The sequence below is a fragment of the Populus nigra genome, chromosome 5 (assembly GCF_951802175.1).
Source record: "Populus nigra chromosome 5, ddPopNigr1.1, whole genome shotgun sequence".
In the NCBI taxonomy this organism is placed as follows: Eukaryota; Viridiplantae; Streptophyta; class Magnoliopsida; order Malpighiales; family Salicaceae; genus Populus; species Populus nigra.
In genome coordinates, this window is record NC_084856.1 from 848884 (window position 1) to 855233 (window position 6350).

Consider the following 6350-nt stretch of genomic DNA (forward strand, 5'->3'; position numbering starts at 1 on the left):
TATGTTTTGATTAAAAAGTCATTAATTAATTTTATTTCTTATATTTTACGATGTCCTTGTCATTTTCATTTAAAAATCATTAAAGAAACACTCATAAGAAATTTAAATATATTTTGAAAACACCTTTCAAACACTTTTATCAATTCAAACGGAAAAGGATTTTGATTTAATTATCCTACGGATTGTCGTGAGAGATCAGGAGCCATTGGCCAACCTTCCTCCTCAACATTCGTAGATTGGGTCCTGCTATTACAGCACTAATGTCATGATCGGTGTGGAATCCGAGGTAACATTCCTCTCCTGTGTAAGAAATATTCTTCTTCAAAATTCAAACACGCCCACCCCCTTGGCTTATTAAAAAAATCGATCGAAGGTAGACACAGGTCAATGTAATTATAACATTACTAGGGTTACTTTTCTCTTCCACGTTCCTTGCTCCTTTGAAAAAATGCAGTCTGTTTATTACTGTTTTCACTCTGGTTTTTTTCTATTTTTTTTTTTTCCTTCGGGCTTGAACCATCAACCTTGCTCTAATTTTCACACGTCAAGATAAAGTTTTTATTAATTACATCCTCGGCGTGCTATAGAAATTTATATCCTAATTATTTGTGATGAATGTTTTTGTTATGATTTCTTTCACTAATTCCAATCTAAATGACAACACAGGAACAAATTCACCTAGCATCTTAGCCAACATTGGATTGGTAGCCACCGGATCAAGCATTTCCCAGTGTAAAAAAAAAACGAATTTAGAGGACGGTAATAATTTTAAAGAAGTAATTTGAAAGTCAGGTCATTGATTTTATTGGATTTTATATTCCTGGTTAATTTAATAATATAAAAAAACACTAATAGCAAATAAATTAAACAAAACAAGCTTAGCATGAGTCAACCTCCTAAAATGATAAAATCAAAAAATATTACTTGTAAGACATACCAAAAGGAAGATATGAGTTAACCTAGATTAATCTTTCAAACATGTGATTTCGGTTCTGAGACCCAAACCATCCCATAAAAAAGTAAAACCAAAAAAATCATGAAACTAAACTTCCGATCAACGAAATATCTCAGCATAAAGCAATTAAAAGAATCCGAATCAAATTTTACAAGAAAATAAAATAAAATATCAAAGGATGCAATTGAAAACGAAATTCAGTTTAGAAAAATGATTAAAAACAAAAATAACAATAAAAAATACAATGATCAAATTTGACAAGTAAAAAAAATAATAAAGGATGAGATTGAAAGAAAATTCTAATTTTATGAATTATCTAAAATAAAACAAATGGTAACAAGAATAGTAGGGACCAAGTCTAGAAAAAAAATAGATTGAGGGGTTGTTGTGAGATTTTGTAAGGTAAAACGCAAAAATCAAGGATGAGAAAGAAAATAAAGAGAGAGAAAAGTCGATGGCACTAAACCTAGAGGCACGTTTGTCTTGCGTGTTGCACGAGGATGGAGGGGACACCATGAAGACTCGAATGCCATCAGATGACTCTGCACACACTACTTAAAGAGCGCGAATAAAGCAATGTGCACCCATTTGAACTGCACTACTAACAACTTTTTAATATTAAATAATATTTTAGATCATCTAAAACACCAAATTGACCCAAATGTCATTAAACAACTCTACACGCACCGTTTGAAAAGTACGGATAAAGCAATGTGCGCCCACTTGAACTGCACGTGCTAACAATTTTTTAATATTAAATTGTTTTATATTATCTAAAACACCAAATTAACCCAAATGTTATCAGATGATTCTGCACGCACCATCTAAAGAGTGTGGGTAAAGCAATGTGCACCTACTCGAATTGCACGCGCCATCTATTTTTAACATTAAATAATGTTTTATATATCTAAAACACCAAATTAACCTATTTCTACTTGATAATAATAAAAAAAACACAATGAAAAGATTAGAAAAAACCCTGGATGTAAGTTAAAGATAACTTGAATTGTGATAAAATAGTCATTTTTCTATGCTATTAGATAGGAAAAGTCAAAACAATCCCTACACGTAAGTTCATTAATTTTTGCATTAAAAGATGTTGTAATTATTTTACCGTGCAAAAAAGAACTAAAATGCCTCGCTACCCACATGCCTTTGCCAATTTTTTTTTTTTTGTTGAGAATAACAAAATTATAATTTAACTGTTTTAATCCATAATGTCAATATTAATTTAAAATGTTGCTATTTTAAGTATTTTTTTAAAAATTATAAAAAATGATTTTGAAAAAGTTAAAATAAAAAAAATTAAATTGACGTGATGAAAGGCACTCTTACAATTAATTGGGTCATTTTCACATAATTGTTTAAACCCGGCATTCGCAGGCCGTTAAGGTTTAATCACACTATTATAAACTTAAATAATAAAAAAAAAACACTCCCATTGGTTCAAAAGTAAAGACAAAAGAAGACTGAAAAACAATGTAAAATGACAGAGTTAATTAATTAATTAAGTATATTAATGAAACTTGGAGGGAGGGAGATCTTCCCTTTTGTCGATTGATACGTCGCACTCATCACTCCCACAACCCTCGCACCTCAAAACTTGTGACTGTTTCTGTGCTGAATTGTTGCATCTCATCGTTAAATATTGAACACGGTTTCTTTCACCAGCTCCAGGCCAAGAACTTTTTCATCAACAAACTCTCACAAATTACTTATTACATATGCGTGAGAATCTATATTATGACAACAAAACCCCCTACGAAGGCTCCCACGCTGTCCACTGCTTAACACTTATTGCTCTGAATCTACCACCAACCATCACCAATCAATTCTCACAGTTCAAAAGTTTGAAAAAATGAATTACGTAAAGAAGATGATGATGTACCAGGATTCACAGACTCCTATTGACTTTGTTCCCGTCTTACCTCTCTTATTTGAGGTACAGTACTGTGCTAACACAGATTGACTTCTAGTGTCATGGGAGAAAATGGACCCATAAAATCATAGAGATTTGTAAGCTGATAATGCAAATGAAATGAGTTTGCTTTATTCCAAGGACAGAACATGTTTGTTTTTGAAAAGTAAATTTTGAAAAATTATTTTTTAAATTTTATTATATTTATTTAAAGAAAAACACTTTTTGATCAAAGAAAAATACTTTTCGATTAATGAAAAACACTTGTCGGTCAAAGAAAAATTTTACTTTGTTTCCAGAAATTTTTTTTCTCTTTTGATTATGTTTGTTTTCTGAAAAATAGTTTCCGGAAACCACTTTTCAAACTTTTATGTGTATATTTGCTATTAAAAAAATTAATCAATAAAAAACACATTCAAGTCAAAGAAAAATTTGGTATCACCTAGCAATTCCACCTTCCTTTTCACAGTTTCCAAATCATGGGATACAAATTTCTTTTCCAAATGAATTGATGATTTTTATTTGCTTATTAGCATAGGAGAGTGTTGTTTTTTAAATATTTTTTATTTAAAAATATAGTAAAATAATATTTTATTTTAGATAAGATAATACATTAAAATAATAAAAAAATACTAAAAGGTTATTTAAAACAAAAGATTTTAAAAAATATGATCTAACCACACTATATATGTATTTTCCAAGCAACATCCCTCCCATTGGAAAAACAAAATCACGTTTTTTTCACAGACTAGCTAGTGGGTGAACTTTGAAGCTGGTAAAGAAGGAATATGTATGAAAGTGGCTGTGTGGAAGGTGTATTGCTTTTAAGTGGTGGAGACTTTTTGCATTTTTGCACAGCTCGATCCATGGAAATCCACTCTTTTTCATGATTAATGAGGTTCGAGTGGATCTGCTCTCAGGTAAATAAAGCTTCAAAAAAGTTCATCACCAATGCATTGGATTTTCCACTTTACGCAAAAGAAAACGCCAATCATGCCTCTTGGTGCTGGTCAGACGGACAGTGTCAGTATCATTCTTTAACTCAAGAGCATGCATTTCCATTTTGTCTCCTAATCCAAGTTTTTCATGTCCACTGAAGCCATTTATCTTATTTTTTAATACGAGATACCGTAATCTTGCGACTGTTCACTGCCATGGCTTCTGTTGGCTGTTGACTTGTGACAAGGAAAAAAAAGTCTTTGACTCATATATAGGGGTGAGGGTTTTGCCTGTTTTTTCCTGGTCTGAAAAGGTTTTCGATCTACGACTTGGTGATTAAAGTAGAAGCTTTTACCTTGGAATGCTTGGATTCATATTCTGTAACAGGTACGTGGAGGCTTAAGAGATGGGAAAGGTCAAGAGTTGCCCACGATTTGTACTGCTACAAGTCCACAGCCTTGCAAGGTCTGGTAAACCTTCAATTACAGTTAACAAAAGTACAAGTTAGGCAGCACGGAACCCATAAAACAACAACATCTGGACATGCCTCTATCGTTCATCATCTCTTGAAAAACTAGAATACGACAAGTCAAATTAATTACGTGTAATTTCAACTTTCAAGAGCAAAAACTCCCATCGAAATTGTTAAAAAGCCTGCCTGCCTGCCTGCCTTTGTAGGAAATCATTTATTAAAGAAAATAAACGAGCTTAACACAAAGGTTAAGAGAAATTAATAGTAACATCATCCTAGACATTTTTCACCGTCAGATCCATTTTGAATTTGATAAAGTATTGCTTGTGAAGTATGCGTTCTCTGCAATCTGTTAATAGCTTGTTTGAGGGTGTTGTAAAAGTTATTTTTTAAAGTATTGATTTTTTAATATATTAAAATAATATTTTTTAAATTAATTTCTGACATAAAAAACAAAAAATATATATTAATTTTGAAATTAAAAAACATCAAAATTTTAAAAATTACAGTTTGACCGCCCTCTTGAACACGCCACCGAAAGAGATAAAAGCTTCGTGGGGGAAGAGGTGGATCATTGTGCACAATCAGTGGAATTGGGTGTTCACGAGCGAGGAATTAATTGCATCATGAAGACGATTGCTAAACGTTTCTTGTGGGGAGCACAATGACCTATGAGTTTAAAATGTGATGCGGATCATAGCTACAAGAGTGGCAGACAAGGGTTGACACCAGAAAGTTTTTACCATGTGAAACCAATGGCTTTGCTTATAATTGGTGCGAGTTGTAACTCTCTTCCTTCCTCTTGTTCAAGCCACAGAACAATGTCAACCTCTCCTTGTTGCATGTATATTTATTTAATTGCTGATTAATTATTTCACGGGTAAAGGAGTCGCGTTTGTGCTGCGGCCATGCAGCAATCATTATGACTCTCTACCAGCCCTTCACTTTTGATGCATGCGGTGGGCGCCTCTCATGCATCATTGATTATGATTTTCTCATGTGTGTTTAATGTTTTTAATTATTTGTATTGAAAACATCGATCAAATGAAAGCATTAATTTTGTTTTAGCCATGAGGAAAAGAATCTGCTATAGGATGGAGAATTTAAGTTGCGTTTGTTTACTGCGCGCTGGCAGTGATCGAAAATACAGAGATAACTGGAATAAAAGGGATGATATGAAATTGTTTTTGGTCAAAGCTTGTTTTTTAATTATATTTTGTTTCTTTAACGAGGGACGGGCAAAACAAAATATAAAAATATTTATTCTACTTTTGATGTTCATTACCGTTAAACTTGGAATATTTAAAATAATAAATAGGAATCATTATATATTGTCACCTTTGTTTATAATGAGCATTGCTTATATATATAGTATTTTCTTAGATCATCAAATTCACGTTGATATATAAAGAATTTGTAGTCATGTAAAAATTACAGTTCACTGCTAAAAATATAATATATTTAAATTAGGATTTAATTGGTCATTAAATTACTTTTCAAATATATTAATAATAAAATAAATAATTAAACTAATCCCGCATCAAATAAAATATTTGCACCAATACAAAATTAAAATCTAATATGGTTGAAAATGCAAGATAATAACTTTAATTATTACAAATGCAATTTTTTAAAAAAATATTTTAATCCCCGCCTCTTCATGTATATTTTTTTTTGTTAAAATCTAACTTGTTTTTTAATGACTTTTTTCTTTTTTCTTTTCTATATTTTAGATTTAATAGTGAAAATTAAGTTAATTAAAGTACGGTATAGATTTAAATGCAAATATAGAGATTTAAATTATGAAAGTATAAAGGAATATTTGTAAAAAAAAAACAAAGTTTACTTGGTTTTGTCCTTGTCCTTGTCCTCTTGTCCCGCCTATAAAAAACTGACTAAAAATTATTCATTATATATTTTTGTTTTTATAATTAAACTAAGCTCCTGTCTCTCTCGCGTGTCTTTTTCCTTTTTATTTTATCTCGAGAGTATATGTAAGAAGTTGTTCCATTGTTCCAAGTGTAATTTATGTCATCTAGTGAATATTTGGTAATGCATGTGTAAAC